The sequence below is a fragment of the Sebastes fasciatus genome, chromosome 13 (genome assembly GCF_043250625.1).
Source record: "Sebastes fasciatus isolate fSebFas1 chromosome 13, fSebFas1.pri, whole genome shotgun sequence".
Classification (NCBI taxonomy): domain Eukaryota; kingdom Metazoa; phylum Chordata; class Actinopteri; order Perciformes; family Sebastidae; genus Sebastes; species Sebastes fasciatus.
Window position 1 is genome coordinate 16700782 of NC_133807.1, and position 19498 is coordinate 16720279.

The following is a 19498-nucleotide window of genomic DNA, read 5'->3' on the forward strand; positions in this document are numbered from 1 at the left end:
CAAGAGACATTTCTAAGCAATGTGACACTCCTGTATACCTGGTGGCAAAGCTGGAAGCGGTGTCCCAATTAAATTAGCTATTTTCAGACCTATTAGGGGTCCATTAAGGTCTATTAAGTATTAAGAGAGCACAGGATATGTAATTTATAAAGCAGATCTGTGTGCTGGAGCAGAATAATGCTTTATAATGCTTCAAGAAAATCTAATTTCCTCCTAAATACTTACCAAATGTATTCAGTTTATTTGCTTAGTATCATAGTCTTTTTAAGCACTGTATAATAAAACATGCATTTTCACAATTCATTTTAAAATACCTTTAATATATCTACTGCAGCCTAAATAACATCCTAGAGAAACACTAAATATTCAACATGAATTTATACCGTATTATACTATAATCTTAGACCAGGGGTCTGCAACCTGCGGCTCCGGAGCCACATGCGGCTCTTTAGCTCCTCTCCAGTGGCTCCCTGTGGATTTTTAAAAATGGAAATGAATAAATGTTTTTGTTTACATTTTCATTTTTATTTATCATTGTTGTAGGTCTATGGTACGATGGCACGATGGTACGACGGAGTATTAGGGCCACATTGAGGAAAAAAAATTAATCTGAGATTAAAAGGATAATGTCATAATATTATAAAGTAGTAATTTTATGTGTTTTCTTTTTTTCCTCATAGTTCTGACTTTATTCTCAGAATATTACGACTTTTTTCTCGAAAAGTTATGACTTTATTTTCGTAATATTACGGCTTTTTTTTCTTTTAAATGTATGACCTTATTCTCGTAATATTATGACTTTTTTTCTCATATAGTTATGACTTTATTCTCGTAATATTACAACTTTTTTTCTTGTAAAGTTATGACTTTATTCTCATAATATTTTGACTTTTTCTGTAAATCTCAAACGTTAATCTAATACTCCATAGTGCATTGTCTCTTTGGCCCTCACTGCATTAGATTTATATTCTATATAGGCCTACTTAGACTATAAACTGTCTTACCTTCATCACAATGCTCAAATGTTTTGCGGCTCCAGGCAGATTATTTTAGATTTATTAGATTTGCCTAAAATGTATATTTTGATAGTAAAGGTTGCTGACCCCTGTTTTAGACACTACCAGGTAGACCTACTGTCGCCTACGTGCGCAGGCACGCTTAAAGACAACCCTTTTACGTGCGCGTGTCTGTCCAGGCACAATGACCCTGACCAGGTGGAGGTGCTGCTGCAGGTAAGAACCACATGTAGGCTGTATTATATTGAGTTGCAATTTGTTTCATGGACTGATGTATGGAGTAGAGCTTTAGGAAGGCTTTATAAGTGGTTGTATGATCTTTTATTAGTTTTAGCACTCTCTAAATGACTAACAGGTGTGTAAAGCTGTAGACTGCTAATGCTAACAAGGCATGACTTTCCAATACAACTGTAATCTGAAAGATGTAAACAGAGTTATCTCCCTAGAGATTATTTTACACAACCAGTGGTTTTAATATTTTGTAATTATTAACTTGGCACATTTTGTTAAGCCATTAGCTTTTGAGTGTGAACAGGTATGTTTTTTTTTTACTAGTTGATCAACATTTTTGGAAGATGTAAATAACTTTATATGTAAGGTTAGGTTCTGGTTGTTATCCTTTTATTGCTGGAAAATATATACCCCTGACAAGCTTTAAAACAATATTTTACATTTTCATTTGCAATAATTTATTTATATTTTTCTTAAGATGTTGAGTCTGGGTTAACAGAGAGATAAGATGAAGTATCATGTATTATTTCTAAAATTACATGACTGATGGTTGTTTTGGTAGCTGTGATTGGAGCCTTATCCACACTAATAAATACATCAGCCAAAACATTTGTGCTTGTTATTTTTCTGCATTAAAAAATAATGAATATACAGCAAATGTGACCTTCAAAAGACTATCTTTTACTGAGTGTGAACCAGATTAGCTTCCGATGGGGATTATAATGACATAATACTGCGGGCATCTGGGTTTAAAAGCATGTTAATGTGTGTTTTTACTTGGGCCAAATGTTGCTAAATCCAAACTACAGATATATTAATTCATTACAAGGCTCAGTTAAGGGATGTCAACCTTCCCATGAAATGTATAATCTAAGGTTAGAAATGTAGAAGACTCAGCAGGGATGTGACTTCTTTTTCCCCCAACAGGTGATCCTGTGATGATGACATCTTTCTGTCCAGTATGGAGGCAGACAGCCAGATCCTGATCCTGAGAAGGTTGGTGTCTATCTAGTGTTGTTGACATGGTCGCTGCAGCTGTATGATAAGATAGACGTGCACACTGATGAGTCTGAAACATTCACTAGTTTTGAAACAGACTTTTACCACTGCATTCTGTTGAATGCATGGTTGAATGTCTCGTATGTGCTGCTATAACAGACTCCTCTCTGGAAAGGCTTTCCACAAGACTTTGAAACCCAAACCAGGAGAAAACAGCCCCAGACCAGGTTGGATCAGGGTTTTTTACGCCCACTTTTGGACATATAAATTCACTTTTATTGTCAAATCCAGGCCTTTTACTTTGTTGTCTTTTGCTCAAGCATATCAACACTTCCTCCACCCACTTCCATCATTAGTAGTAACAACAGTAAAACTAACAATGAGAATAATAATATAAATTGTACTAGTAATTAGGCCTGCCACTAATGATTATCTTCATTGTTGATTTAAGTTACTATGATGAACTTTTAACTGGTTATGAAACAGTCTCAATTTAATATTGATATCTCTATATGACCTACATAAGTAAATGAGACGCCGGGCAGACTGTCAGATCCTGCTGCAGTCAAATGAGAGGTTTTCTAAAGGGAGTCTGGTGCTTGGAAACAATACCGCTTTTGTCCACAGGGACCGCCGAAATCCACACAAAATGAAAGTTTCTCTTCGTAACTTTAAGCCATAAACTATTTCCCCATTAATCTATCATTAATCTTAGAGCTGCAATTCGTAACGATTTTCCTTGTCAATTAATCTGATTATATTTTTAAAGGGACTTTTTACACGTGTAAATCTACCGGGTCAGGATCCCATGCGCGCTCGCATATGCGCGCTCGCGTGTGGCCGGAGTCTCTGCTCCTCTGCCTGCTTGCCTTCACTCACACACCGCACGCGTTCTCGCTGTCTCGCTCCACCTCTAGACGTGCATGCGCGCTCACTCCACACTGCAGAAGAGTTAGTTTAGCTCTGAGAATATCTAGTGAATGTACAGCGGACGTTTGTGCAGAAATAAATGCTGCAGCTCCTCCAGACCAACAGAGGTTTCCCGTGTCTTGTGAAGTGACGGAGCTACGCAGCGAGAAACGTTAACGGCTCCGACCGGGTGCCGGTGTCTCCCTGCGGGCGCAGTCGGGAGGTGATAACGTTTCTCTTCCGGCTTCAGCTCCGGCACCGACCCGCTTTTCCTGCTTCAGCCCCGGAGGCTGAAGCAGGAAAAGCCAACACTAGGATCAGCATTGATTCATGGAGAGACCTCCGTCTGGTCAGCTAACATTACTGCCAAGCAGGTGAAATATAGTGATATTGTAGTTTTAGCTGACGTGTGTCGCCTCACTGTTTTGAGCGATGCTCGTTCATGTCTATGTAGAGCGAGCAAGCGCGAGCCCGACGCTGACTTTCGTTGACTTAATGGCCACAGGTGTTGCTGTTAACAAGCATTTCTGAAAGTTACAAACAGTCCCTTTTAAATGTTTGGTTTATTAAACGTTAGAAATGCTTCCCCAGGATCCAAAGTGCTGTCTTCAAATTGCTTATTTTGTTAGACCAACAGTCTAAAATCCAAATATGTTCAAAATACAATAATTTAAAATGTGGGAAAAAAGCAGGAAATCCTCACGTTTGAGCAGATATTGTTTTGTGTTTTTTGTTATTTATATATTGATGATCAGAGTGTTCCTATAGGTATAGTATTGATCACAATATGTCATCAAACTTGCATCAGAGGTGGATGGTTTTTAATAAAAGGTATGATATACAGTATAAGCCCACTTCTTGCTGCCTCAGAGGAGTTCTCAGTGGAAACAATGGACCCCAGTGTCATTTCCTCGTTTCCACTATAATCCTCCTCTACCATAGAGTTAAAAGTGAAACCAGGCTGTGACACGCCCCCCCCCACCACCTCTGCCCTGTTTCTTTTCCCTGCTGATCAGTTGTGAAACTGACGTGTTGGCCCAGATGTTTCCTGTTTCGTTGTTTCCTATGAGGTCACTTTGCTGGTGGTGTAGTGATGGTTCCCCCTTTACTGTCTGTCTACCATAATGGATCTTTACATTGACTCTGGTCATGTGGTTCTATTTAGATCAAAATATTGTGTTTTCAAAGGAGACCAAGCATTATCAAAGCAAACTTAAATTTGCAATTGCACAAAATTGTCTACGTACCAGCAGGCCAGTATAGACCTGCTAAAAAGAGAACTCCTGACCTAGTAGATGAGTCTTTTGGTTAAAACAAAACGGAGGACCTTGTTTCCAGATTTAAATAATTTTGCGGTAACTTCACAAGCAAAGAAACAGAGTAGGAAGGACTTTATATATAAATAAAATAGATATATTACATACCAGTCTAGGAGGAAGAGCGCCAATTCATGATTGATTTTGAATCCTGTCAAACCCCACTATTCTGTCCATCATGTTGAATGACCGACCAAGGTTGACTCTTGTTTTTGCCCGTGCTCTATCACAGTCCCTTTTAGCTTTTTTTTGGTCAATTCTTTTATTCTTCTCCTTGTTGATCCTGCCCTGGTATAAAATTCTTCAAAGAAAAATCTCCTCCTGCTAACTTAATGCTAACTACCCACTACTCGCTGTTAAATCATCTTCATGATATATAATGAATATTTCACGGTATACTATGCTGTAGTATTCTGCATGTGTTTATTAAAACTTCTTATATAATGCACACACAAAGGCAAATCAGGTGTGTTGTATTTTTGCAAAAAGCTTAGTAGTTTTCTAAAAAAAAGAAAGAAGGAAAGTATATGCATGTACAATTTGGACATCCTAGGAGGTAATTTGGGTTTAGTATGTATGAACAGCTTCCTTTTTCCAGGCAGCATTAGATTAAGGTACTTGCATGAAATATCTGTTTTACATACAATTCAAGGCAAGGCTCTCAAAGAGGATGCATTTGCACCAAACTTTAACCAGCTGACAGCTCAGACATATTTGTGATGTTTTAACCCCCTCTGCTGGAGGAAGTTGTACATTGAATGTTTAAAGTCTTGCCTGTGGTTTACTGAGAACAGTATACTCTATGAAGGACTACACCGACCTCAAACTCTTCAGTGTATTAAGTAAGCTATACGTATAATGAAGTACAACCAAGCCACAGTAGATCAAAGAGATGCCTTTGAGAATAAGAGCTGTTGTTGTTCCGCCTGACTCAAGGCTGCAGGTGCATTAAGTAACACATAAGTGTGTAGCAAATGACAATTTTCTTATTTTAAGCAATAAAGATAGAGAAGGATAGAGAGAGAAAGTCCATATTAGGTGAGTAAGTACTCTGCTATTGAAAAAGATTCACCATTAACAAGGTACATGCTTTATTATCAGCATGAAAAACGCACTATCAGATGTGGCATTTTCATTTATTTGGCAAAAATAAGTTAACAAATGTTTGTCTTAACAAAAGTATGGCTTACATAAAGAACAAAAACACCTCTTCATTGTCAAATCTTAATTGAAAGAATAGGTCTTCTACAGTAATTAGTGCAAACAAAAATTGCAGATTTGTTATTTTCATATAAATATGATGAAATTATAGACTAAGGCCATCAACTGGCAGGCCATAAATTGAAGCATAAGCTTAACCAGAACTATACAAAAAACAACAAACAAACCGTATAACATTATGTGTCAATTCCCTGATTATCAGCTCTTAATTGACAGATTATTGTTTCCTCTCAAAAAGGGGAAGTATTTGGAAAGGACTACGGTTGGATTTCTGTACCACTGTGTTATTTTAAAAATAATTAATAAATATAAAACACATTACAGGTATTGTGCTGTTTCCTCTCTCCAGTTTCCGATGTGTCACTGCTTGTGTCAGTGCTTCAGAGAGTTGCTCACTGTGTGGCTCTCATAAAGGGGGCGTGTCTGCAAAACATAGCTTTTTAATCTCCCACTCATTCAACAGTGGCTCATTGACCATAATTCTTACTATAACAGTTAAGGCACTCAAATACTGACATTGTGTCAATAAGAAAAAATAAATTGAAAAAATTAAATCACAAATGTCTGTACTGTAAATGTAATGTACCATCTTAAGGCTGTTGGTAAATCCTCAACTGTTGCTTATGCTAGTTTATACAGGGCAGGCACAACAGACTAAAATTGACACGTGAAGGCTCACGCACTTTGACCATATGCTTTAATTCTGTTTGGTTTACGATTGCGTGTGGTCGTATATGCAGCAATAATATATATATATACACCTTATTTCACATAATTGTGTACATAACAGTCCTGTTTATTCTTTACCTTTATGTCTAGCCTTGTTGTCCCTAGCTGTTATTTCTATTTCTATGTAAGTACATTGAGAGAGATGCAAAAAAATATTTCCCCTGTATGTGCACACATACTTGGCAAATAAATCTGATTGTCAGCAGACAAAGGTAGTTATTAATGTGACATCGTAAAAAGGTCGGTGCCGACATTCTAACTTCATTCCAGTTTTTGATGTGAACCGACTGATTCGATCTGAAATGGTGCGATCTAGTTTCAACAAAGTTCTCATCCGTTTGTTTGGGAATAACAGTGGTAGCAGTGACAAAAATCAGACGCTTAAATCCCACTTTAATGCAACATTTTATCCCCAGGAATGTCTTGGGTGAATAATATTCAGTCCTGGAGTCTTTCCACTGCCAGTCTTTCACAAATGGAAGACAAATATATTTCTTGGCTGGCCGTTGTGTTTCGGAGTGATTGGTAATATACAGGGCTAATTAGCTTAAGAAAGTGATATAGTTTTTCTGCTGGACTGCTGCTCCCCCTTAACGTCAGCTCAGATTTCCCAGGTGCCTCTCTGTCTGCCAGAGGTAACAAAGTAATGGCTCCGCTTGGAGGCCTATTTTTCAACGTGGTTTTTTAAAGTGATTTTTAATAGATTACTATTAGAGATATTGGTGTACTCGAGGGAATCCTTTGACCCTGAATGGGCTTTTATGTGTATTCTTCTTCTTCTTCTACAATCCGCTGTGCAAATCAGCTCTATTTTGGTGGAAGGCCTTCTGCTCCATTATGCATGCAGATTCACATGAAAGCTCAACATGAGCCCATTTTATAGAGAGGGGGAAACTGGAGGTACCAAAAATCAGTGCTTGAATTTCTTTTTCCTTCTCCATCACAGAATGAAAGAAAATCCTGTTATTTCCTGTGATGTCAGGACACTCGAATGACTGCATCCAAAACCACAAGTGAGTACATCGGTTAACATCTCAAGTAATAAAGTACATTTGTCTAGATTTATCAGTTATAAATGATTTTAACCCTACCCTCAAGGCAGGGGTATGCTTCAAAAAAACCACATCTGAAGGCAAAAGTGTTTGTAGCTGTTCAGTATGGCCACACCTCAAAGGTGTGTCCCTGTCAATGAGAGGGAGGAGACCGGTGGGCAATTCCAGGTCTGAAAAGTGAAGCCAAGATGTCAGATTGTATAGAAGTCTATGAGAAAATGACCCTACTTCTCACTTGATTTATTACCTTAGTAAACATTGTTAACATGAGTTTTTGGTCTCAATCGCTAGTTTCAAGTCTTCTTCAATACAGCATGATGTTCATTTAGTAAGTTATGGTCCCATTTAGAGTCAAATAGACCATAAAGCAGGGTATGTTTTAGGGCGTGGCTAACTTGTGATTGACAGGTCGCTACCACGGCGTTGTCCAGTCTGGGAGTCATCCGTGTTTTCATGTTAGACCTTCGACGTTCAGTGTGTTTTCAGTTCATGAAAGTTAATTGTAACATTTTGGTCGCCTAAAAATTCATTGTTCAGATGTACTTAGCTCCATCCTATCGTGTCACTTGGTTGCAAGAAACCAAGATGGCGATGGCCAAAAACCAAGATGGTGATGGCCAAAATGCAGAATTCGAGGTTTCAAAACGTAGTCCACAAACCAATGGGTGACGTCACGGTGAATATGTCCACTTCTTACTGTATATACAGTCTTATGAGTTTGACGCGTAGCGCCACTGACCAAGCTGCCGTATTTGGCGACTTGGGAGTGAGAACTGGCTGCTATATTATCATAAGAAAGCAAACAGTCTGTGGTTTCCAAAAATAATGAGAGGCAGATCCACTGCAATTAAGACGACCACCTTTTTACAGTACACTTGCAGTGAATGCATTTCTAAATTTATAAGGCTAAACGCTGCTGCCTGTCTGTGCTGGTATGGATTTGATTGCAAAACAGTAATAGTAATAACAGCTCATGGGCTGTGCGTAGCTCAGTAAGCACAGTTAATGCCAGCTATTTGTTTTCCTGGGTGTTTTTCTTGCGTTCATTAAAAATAATTGTGTTTTTTACCGAGCATACCACAGACTGGCACCTCCTCTGAGTCGCAGCTCCTCTCTGGGCCAACATAAGCCCTGCATACCAAGGAGGGACTATAGTTGTGTTTACCTCTCCCTACCGGCACAGGCCGACGGCAGGCCGAGGGTCCTCTCCTTTTTCTTCTGTGGTTTCTGGCAGCCAGCGCCAGATTCCTCCATGTCTATCACTGCAATCAGCAGGCCAGACCCGCAGTCAGCCAAGCAGCTTGAAACAAAGCAGCATGAATGGCTGTGCATAAAGTAGGTGAAGCGTTTCTTTTGGGATACTGAGAGGAAGGATCTGTGCTTTCTCTCTCCGCTTTGTCAGTTTTCCGCTCTTTGTCATCGGAAGACACTTCTTCTTCTTCGTGATAAGCCAAAGTGCGGCACGCACCATTTCCTCCTCAGAGGAGGAACATGGCGCCGCATAACTTGTCCTACAAATGTGTTTTAACACCTACACTATATTGATATGTTTTTCTCCATGATAAGAAGAAGAGATAAGAAGATTTATTGATCTGTTGGAACACTAGGCGAGTGATTTAGTGTGATTGCTGATTGGCTCCTGAGCCGATTCATCACTCTGACTAAATTAAACTTCAAGGATCCCACACCTCAAATTATGTCATTATCCCTTCAGCAGATGATTTTTTTCTTTTTCTTCACCATACACATAAAACCAAAGTGCGTGCTGATATGCTAAATGTCTTAAATGGCAGAAGGTGTAAAGCATCCAGAAAAATAAGGGTGTTGGTTAAAAATGCATGTAATGCAGAGACATGTTTACCGAGGAATGATAAATAGCATGATTTGCGCTGGCACCATCCGGGTGCTTTTCTTAGAGCACAGCTTTGCCTTCAGTGATTATTTGGATTAGACTAAATCACACTAATACCCCTCAAGAAATGGCAGAGAAATACTAGACCTGCAGTAAAACAACGGGAAGTTTTTCTCTTTGAAAAATGAAACAAACCTTTTTCCTACGACAATTGGATTGTCGGAGCAGCTTTTGAAAAGTTTAGTAGGCAGGTTTAATTATGAAGCACAGTTCCTGTACTGAAGCTGTCAAAGCCCTTTCCATACAATTAGATATTAAATGCCCTATTTACAACATTTTTAGGGATTATAGCATCTTTCAAATTATTTTGACGAATGCCTTTTTGTTTGTGGATAAATGAGACAATAAAATGGTTCAATCAGCTATTTAATCTGTCTTGCTGTTTACCACAGTGTCTTTTTTTTAATACAACCACTGTGAAAGCCAAAAGTGGGCATTTTCCAATTCTACACATAGTGGCTTTAAAAAGTAGCCTGATAATCAAACTAAACTGTCATTTTGTTGCTAGGCAGTTAACTTAAAGGGACAGTTCAGGTGTTTTGAAGTGGGGTTGTATGAGGTACTTCTCCATAGTATGTGTATTACCTACAGTAGATGGCGGTCAGCACGCCTCCAGTTTGGAGAAACAGACAGGAGTACCAGCACGGAGGCAAAGCAATGTACTGCTGTGGATGGGGGCAGCAGCAAAACGCATTTTAGACACCTTAAAAAATCAAGTGTACACTACATTTAAAAATATTTTCACCGCTTTATCTTGCTGTCAGACAGTCCTTACTGACGGGAACTGAAGACGTTATCTATGCTCTCTTCAAAGCAACCGGACTCCATTGGAAAGAAAACAGTAATTTTACCTTGCAAAATACGGGAGTTGCTGGTCTACCGCTGCCATGCTCGGTTAGTTTGTTTAAGTTATTGTGTGACTTTGGTGAACCAAACTAACTTTTTTAAACACCAAAGTGTTTTTGTCAATGGAGTACGGTGGCTTTGAAGAGAGCATAGATAACGACTTCAGTTCCCCGTCAAAAGGGGTTGTCTGACAGCAAGATAAAGCGTAGAAAATATTCTAAGTATAGCGTACACTTAAAATGATATTGATATTTTTAGGTGTCTAAAATATGTTTTGCTGCTGCCCCCGTCAACAGCAGTACATTGATTTTGCCTTCCTGTCTGCTTCTCCAACTGCCATCTACTGTAGGTAATACACTGACTATGGATAAGTCATGCAACCCCACTTAAAAACACCCAGAACAATCCCTTTAACGTGGGATGTGTTGTTTAAAGAAATATGTTGAAGAGTTGTTGTGTGTAAGTTGACTTATAACTGCCTGTTCTCAGTTATTTCCATCAGAAATAAAATCAATGAGCACAACACCAGACTCATTTGAATCCCTGAAATAATCAGAGATCTGGGCAGCGATTCAAAGGCCTGGAACCAGGCTATTTAAAAGCATTAAAAACAAAAAAAAAGTGTTAAATGCTGCAGTAAAGGCAGTCAGAGTTGAGACCCTCACATATTTTTGTTTTGGAAATGTGGGACATAATACCAAACACTGCAAGTACCAAACAGAGGGTCTCTTTGTGATGGATTATCCTTATCAATTTTTGTCTTTAACATTTCTCAGTCAGGCATATAGCAAATGTTCAATCACTGCACCACTTACCAGTGGCCTTAGTCCATAATTTGGAAAAAATGTCTTAACACCGACTGATTCTCCTCAGCTCGTAATTAGAGATAAAGATGATAAAAAGAACAAAACAGGTTAATTTCCAGCTGCAAACAGCTGTTCAGTGGAGTGTCATCCTTTCATAACCTCCATATTTATGTGCTCTTACCTTTTTTGACATATAATCATGTGTTGGTAATACAATTTCTCTCCCTAATTTTCTTAAATGTCTTACTCAGCCTAAGGTAGCACTTAAGTCTGTGGTTTGTTGCACGCTGCATTTTACACCGTAATTATCAAATTAACCAAGAATGACTTTGTGCTACCGTGTGTGGCGACACCGAGGAAGAAGAAGTGCGTAGATATGAATCTCTGTGTCTCCACTGCTGTGTGGGTTTCAGTAACCCCACACTTTCTATAGAGCAGTGAAACAGTTTTAAGAGAAATGTTTGTTATTTCACACCAAGCGCACGGAGCCAGCAGTAAACCCGTCTGAACTTAAGTGCTCTTCTATAAACCTCTGAACAGTGTATTCCCTGGTAAAAAACAAAAAGCTGTGTTGGTCAGAGATGGATAGGGGGCATTTTGGGACCAATAAACCCAAAATACACAAATACCTCAAATGAGATGTCTCATTGTAGCCTGCAGAGTGATTTACTGATCCCCAGAATCAAAGGCCAGTCACCCTCATACCGTCGCCTTTCACAAACAAAGTGGGAGTCGGGGGAGGACACACAATGGCTGTGACAATATTACAGTTATTATCATTCCGCTGTTGTTCATTCCACACTATCAAATCACTGGTAATAGATATAATTCATGTGCTGCCCGCTGCAAGAAATGTCGAAATCCCTTTTTAGTTTGGCTTCTGAAAAATGCAATACCATGAAAAGCAAAAAGCGAAATGTCAGAATTTCAACCCGAGGCTGCATATTTGTGTTCTTAACCCGTTGGAAGACCTCGCCTGACCCGATCGCTCCATGCAACGGCAGTAACGAGCAGTAATGACTGCACATCCTCTCCCTGCTTTCCAGTAATGCACTCAGATATGATTGAATCCTGCTCTTCGTCGGCTCTTTTTAGACTCACGCTTGAAAAAGTACCCCATTACAGACCCAGTTAACTGCAGTAATCCGGGCCGTAGCGGGAGCACATCTTGCAGTATCATTACTGCCACTGCTCATTACGGCTTTGCCCTTGAATCCACACATACCGGCAGGAATCGAAAGTGTTTAATGGCTGCAGCCATGGCAACAGAAACTCAGCCTCTTTCACTTTCTCCTGGAAAAATGCATCTTAATCGACTGCGCTGCACACTCGGTGTTAGTGTCAGTTACAGAGTAGAAGCTCCCACATTGTGTTTTGATTGATTCGACGTCGGCTCAGTAATGTGCCGCAACCTCCTGCATCCACAAGCATAACAAGAGTTAACAAAATAAAACCTGTGTACATAAATTATTCAATAATTAAATCTGGTTATTTTGTTTGCGGGCTTTTTGTCGGGAGATAGGCCGAGGTCCAGACTCTCAGGGTGTCCTGAGCTTGGCACGTATCAGCCCTGCCGCCGTTAACTTTGTGTTTGTAATTAGTTTAATTCTACAGTTATTAAGCCGTCTCACAAATACTGAAAGGAATTCAAGCTGCAGACTGGATTCTCACAGAGCTTGCCATTCAGGCTTGTCTGGATGAGTCTGGTGCCACTGTTCTTATGTGGGATGATTCCACATGTTGTAGTTTGTTTTAGCTCTACAGCTCTAAACTGTCAGTGGCACACACACACACACACACACACACACACACACACACATAAACACACACTCTTCAAAACAAGGATATATACACAATCACTAGCAGGCTGAACTGTACAAATATTGTGAGAGGAAAACGCTCGACCTTTGGATACCAGTCTTCACAAAAAATATTGGATGAGTTGATCTAAAATCTGAGCTTGTTTAAAGAAAATTTAAATAGACTTTGGAAGGAGACTTTAGTTGAGGCCCCCTTTTTTTTTTAAAGTGTAATAACATCATTCCCTTCCATGTTCACTGTTGCATGTATCATAGATCAAAACCAGCCCCTGTGTCTCCACATGCATATTTCTTCACTCTATTAATTTTGAGTTACTGTACCTTTCTGGCTCTCACACTAGACAATAATTATCAAGATATATATACCTATAGCGCTGAGTAATATTTCACATTTTTTGAAACTGGTGCCCACAAGATGCCTGATTTTTGGTTGAGATGGAAAATATTAGAAATTTACCGACCCTACCATGAGAAACGAACAACTGCTTTTCTCCAAATCCCTTTTTTATTTAACAAAAGTTGCCAATGTTCTCAAATGTTATATGTCTAAACACAAACAGCCGCGCAGATTTGCAAAGTTTTTAGTTAAATCAGGACTTATCTGATCAGAGAACAAGTGAACAAGATTAATCAATACTCAATGTGAAAGACATATTTTGGTTTGCACCAAAAAAGTATTGAGGTTCAGTACTCAGCCCTTTGATACCTTCATGTGAAAATGATTGTGACATATGATCAAACATTAAACATGTAAAGATACTTTTCTTTCAGTTATGTTATATTGTCATGAATCAGACATGCCATTTTAAAGGGAATTTCCACTTCAGTTGAAGTTATGTGAATGTGAGAGCAACAGTTTGGCCCTGGTTAAAATAAAAAAATATATATTTAACTAGAAATTTAAATAAAACTGCAACTAATGATTATTTTCATTATTAATTAATTAATTAATTAATTTTTTGACTAACCAGTTAATCATCTAGAAAATAGTGAAAATTCCCGTACATTTACAGAGCCTAGGGTGACTTGCTTATTTCGCTCGACCAACAGTCCCAAACTCCAAATTCAGCATTTTGGCTGCGCCGTGTTGGTATTTTGCAACCAGAAGAAGACATGAGACCACCAAACGCTGAATAAGACATTTTCATTCTACCAAAAAGGTTATAATTAACTTTCATGAACTGAAAAAACACTGTGAAAGGGTTAAAGTTCTAAAACGAAAACACGGACGACTCCCAGACCGGAAAACGCCGTGGTAGCGACCTGTCAATCATGAGGTAGCCACGCCCCAAAGCATCCCCTAGTTTATGGTCTATTTGACTCTAAATGGGACCATAATTTACTAAATGAACATCATGCTGTATTGAAGAAGACTTGAAACTAGCGATTGAGACCATAAACTCATGTTTACAATGTTTACTGAGGTAATAAATCAAGTGAGAAGTAGGCTCATTTTCTCATAGACTTCTATACAATCAGACTTCTTTTTGAAACCAGAGGAGTCGCCCCCTGCTGGCTATTAGAAAGAATGCAAGTTTAAGGCACTTCAGCATTGGCTTCACTTTTCAGACCCAGAGGCAGCCCACTGATCTCATATATACGTCTGTTTTTAGGGTGCGACCTCTAGTGGCTGTAGTAATTATGACGGGAGTAAAGGAGGAAGTCAGGTGACGTAGTATAAAGAGCGACAAAGTATGCATAGGGAGGAGGTTGGGGTGCGGGTTAGTACGCAACAACGTCACATACTTACATAATAAACATACTTATTTTAACCAAAACCTTGATATTTTCCTAAACCTAACAAAGTAGTTTCGCTGCCTAAGCCTAACCAAGTAGTTCCGTTTCACAACGTTAAATAGATCGATCATATATGTTGTTTTGGGAGTCATTGGCAAACGACCTATTCTGTTAAGGTATGAGGACGTGTTGAGATATTAAGTATAAAATCATATAAAACGGTAAAAAATGCAATTCGTCACATTCGTTCCATTGCCTTTTGTTATTCTAATTGACTAACTTTTTTTTGCATCAATCACCGTAATCACCTGTAATGATTATTTTAAACGAGCATTAATCTGACAGATGAGTACATTTTTGAAGTGACAGGGTGGTCATCATTTCCCCGAGGAATATACGGCAGTGATTATATGTGTTACCGTATAATCTGAACTCTTTACCTGCCGCCTGCTCCAAGCGCTGGTCTGGATTCAAAGTGGATTGAGAGGAGCAGCTTTGCCCTTTGTAGTCCCCAGAGAGGCCGGGGTGGACAGGGCTTTGTTTAGTCTAACCCCAGCGTGCTTCTTCTGCTCCTTAAGCCTTTGGAGACGCCAATCTCAGAGTGTCTGAATGACCGGCAGCACATCATTCACTGTCAGCTCCCCAGAGCCTCGTCTACTACACCTCCGCTTCTCAACCACTGACACTGTCCTATAATAGACATCGGTCTCATAGGAACGTCATCTGGTTCAATTTGTCATCGGTTTATGTTAAAAGACATTACGGAATTGATTAAGGAAAATGATCTTTTAGTCTGGCTCTAACTTCTGACCAAATACAGATGACTTCCCATCACGTTGACATATTTGAAATGCAGTTACAATAGAGTTTAGCACTGTCTTTGACTAAAATGTAGTGGTTTCATATATCAGATCCTCATAATCAAGCATCAAATAGGAAGCATTTATAGCAAGAGATGCCATTTTGCACTTAACTCAGTGGTGAAAGAACAATTTATAAATCCTTCATCCAAGTAAAAGTAGCTATACCACAATGTGGACACATTTCACTTTAGTACGACAATGACAATTAAACTGAACTATTAGGAAGTACTACTTCAGCAACAAACTCATTCTGAAGGATGGGCCCTTTTTAGAGTTACATTATTTATGCAATCAATGTGTTAACTCACCTGTAACTACAGCTATCAGATTAATGATTAAAAACTACAATATTATATAGTTTAAATCAAAGACATTGCTCTCTTTTCAGTGTCTTTTTCTCAACACAAATTTAAGACCTTTACACACCGGAAGCGCGACGAATTAACGACACGAAAATGCGTTATACTCACCTGCGAATATTATATGTCTAGGGCTTTTATTGTGAAAGGTAAGAACGTAAAGAGTGGATCTGGTCTGCGCTGCCTTTGTCAAGGTTGAAAGGAGTAATAAAGTTTGTCGTCTTGGCTCGGACTACGGAGCCTCCGTGTTGTTGTTTCATAAATATAGGCTCATACTCAACCCGTTCTGCACAATGTGATTGATTGATGCCTTTATTCGCGGTACGAAAGCTCAGAAAAATCAACCTTGTTCAGAAAAAAAATATGTTGATGTGAAAAAAAACGCCGCCGGAGTGTAAAAGTTTTTAAAACTTCCACCACAATCTTCACATAAACAAGATAGAGAGCGTCCAGAAAGTCACAAATGTAGGAAATTGGTGATCTAGAAGAGGGTGTTTTTATAAGTAGGTGCACAAAAAGGACACTATCACAAAATAACTCCTGGAACATATATTATAGTTTGAAATCCAACAGTTAAGATTATAAGAAACTCAAAGATTGACATTCAAAGGACGTAAACTGTGTTTTTGCCAGATATACAGTACAGTATATTTTCTATTGAGCTTAATGACTATACCAGAGTGTTGCAAACATGTAATCAACCATGAAAATCCCAGATTGTTTAAAGTCTAACAGTAAGTGCAGACTTTACCTCGACCGTGTAGAGGAAGGAAAGCACAGTAGAAGTCGTATCAGGCAGCACAGAAGCCGGCTCCCCGCCAAGCAGAATCACAAAGACACTAAAAACAACCTCGACCACAGGCTCCTCAGCTTTCACCGTCAACACTTTCCTGTCTGTCCTCGCCAGATCAGGCTGTTTGTTGCTGCAGAGAGTTCTGTGAAATGGGTTACAATATTAAATAAATCAGCTGTGGAGAAGAGCAGGAGAACTGCTGTCTGTCAAGCTGTGAGTGTCGTAACTCTCGGTCTGCATCGCTGCCATTCTCCTGCAAAACTCTGCAAAGGCCAGAAGATCCAGTGCCATTGTTATTTTGAAAAACTCCTCAGGGAAAAGAATGGGAAGTTTGAACAATGCCTCAAACGTATGACTTTTTAGCTCCATCAGCCAATCATCAGTACTGCAACAAAACTGCTCAAATGATTGCTAAAATGGTCTAAAAGCTCCCTTTTATTTAGATTTTAAGTCTGATTAGCTATTGTCTGACTCTTTCTTTCCTTTCTGTTTTGTTTTAGTGGACACAATATTGTTTTTATTTGCTATTATTTAAAAAAGTATTGACATAGACGGCAGCAGTGCCCTCTGAGGGATCTGGGTGGTCTGCGTTGGTCTTCTCTCTTTGTGGGAACTTCTTGGTTGACTGTCTCTGCACTACTCAGGTAATTTGAGTGACTCCTAATTAATTGTTACAACATGGCAAATAGCAGTCCCACGTCTTTACTCGCAGACCTCAGCTGGCTGTCTGACATTTAAAGAAGAGGTAAAAAAAAAGGTAGAAAATTGCGACTGTGAGTCAGGGTCGGATACCTGGCCTCCGTCTCTGAGCCCACTATTTTCATACTTCACTGTCTGGGATGCTGAATTGGGGCAATAAATGTTCATAGACTGTGATGGATTTTCACGGCACAGTTAGGAATGGGTCCGAGCAGCTGGACGGAGCGGAGCGATGTCGGGGCTAAATGTAAAACCAGATGGAGCTGATGATGGTGGATTCATGTCATATTTATCATAAAGACGCATCATCGTTCCAGTCAATTTAAACTCTCCAGTTTCTCCATCAGTTTCATGGACTGACTAGGGAACATTAAAATGACATCAACCCATTGTGAAGTGAATTTCTGGAGGAATTTAGTCCAAAATTTCAGTCCAGTTTTGACCAAAAGATATTATTCCTGGTTGACAGCTAAATGAGCCTTTATTGTTTGGTCATCACAGCAGTTTCTCTTATGACCCTCTTTATACATACATAGCCCATAAATTATGCATTTACTGAAACCTCCACAGGCATTAGTGAGCCTTTAATCTGTATTTTGGCTTGAAAAAAGTATTTTATTCATAGCAATTACTCAGTTATGACACCATAAAAACATTGATGAAATATCACCATATCATGCAAACCCACAAATTATACATTTACCAAAACTTTTTACCACAAGCATTTTGAATAATAGGCTCTTTTAACTGTCCCTGTCTGAAATAGTTTTCTTAGAAGTAGTGGTACATACAGCAGTTTGCACTCAAGAACATTGAAACTCAGTTTTTTGTGAAGTGTATTTCTGAAGGAATTTAGTCCAAAATGTTGTTAAATTTTGATAGCTGAGTTGAGAGCTAAATGAGCATTTATTGTTTGGTCACCATAGCAGTTTTTCTTATGACTTTATTTTTAAATATATAGCCCATAAATCAATGAATTTCTGGAGGAATTTAGTCATTTTTGTCCAAAAAGATAAGACATTTATTCTGTCTTGAAAATATCATCATAGTGATTTCTCAGTTATGATGCCATAAACAATGGTATGATCAGATTAAACATCCCTACATATGCACTACATATGGACGATATGAGCATATATACAGTGAGCCAACATAGTTCATTGTATCAGATGTTCCAGATTATTATGCCGATTTCACGATATATAATTCCCTATACTAAGATAGAGGATTTTATCTGTATTACGCAGTCCTATCCTACAGTGTATGATTTATTCTAGTCCCCAAATTATTCACTGAAACGTCCGCACGCATTTGAATAATACTCCCTTTTAACTTGGTAAGCACATTCTTTTCCTGTCTAAAAATAGATCTACTTTAGAGGTATCACTTGTACATTTTTAGCAATAAAAGACCTCTGCAGAAGTTACATAATTTAACCCTTTCAATGACGACGAGCAATGTTGCCTGTAAAAGCTCTTTTATTGATTCGGAAGGTCTCAAATTAGTTTTACGGGTACATTAAAGCTGAAGTAGGCGAGATTGGTGCAAATATGATTTAACAAAAGTTATTTTTATAAAACTGTCGCTATATCCTGACAGTAGTACATGAAACGGGTAACCTGAAAAAAATCATGTGCCTCTGTGTCCTCCGGTGCTCCTAACGGCATCTGCAAGATTTCACAGACCGGAGGAAAACAAGCGGTAAGAGCTGATCTGAGGTCTGCTGTCCATCTGCTGTAGATGAGAGCCGGCTGTCAATCACTCACGAACTCCAACCAAACGGTCAAACTAGGCAGCGCTGATCAAATATGAATCAATATTATGTTACTGTAATGTCTATTTCTCTCCTCAAATGTTTTCAGAATCATCTTGTAGTGCACTGTTTAGCTGTAAAATGAGAAAGTTTGTGACGCGGCCGCCATTGTGAAATCTCCAGGAAAGCCAAGTTCCGGTCACATGAGCGGAGCACAGCCAATAGGAACTCTCTCTCTCTGATAAGACCTGTGATTGGTCAAAGTCTCCCGTCACGGGCTAGATTTTTTAAAGCCTGAAAACAGAGCCATGAGGAGGAACAGAAGTCTAGTTTTCTCTCAGAGCACTTGAATTACAATATGCTGAAAGGTTATTATCGAATTGTTGCCCAATATACTGCCTACTGCTACTTTAATACAAGTTGTACAAGCTTATATT

The 19498-nt window shown here is 38.9% G+C and overlaps 1 long non-coding RNA gene across 3 annotated transcripts in view; it reads left to right on the top strand.

Moving 5' to 3' along the window:
• The first annotated feature begins 2171 nt into the window (after nucleotides 1-2171).
• Nucleotides 2172-19498, top strand: part of LOC141780572 (uncharacterized) — a 63790-nt gene continuing 46463 nt past the window's right edge. For all 3 annotated transcript variants that reach the window (XR_012596697.1, XR_012596699.1, XR_012596698.1), the window contains exons 1-2: nucleotides 2172-2243; nucleotides 7368-7434. This is a non-coding gene — a long non-coding RNA (uncharacterized LOC141780572). The remainder of the gene's footprint in view (nucleotides 2244-7367; nucleotides 7435-19498) is intronic.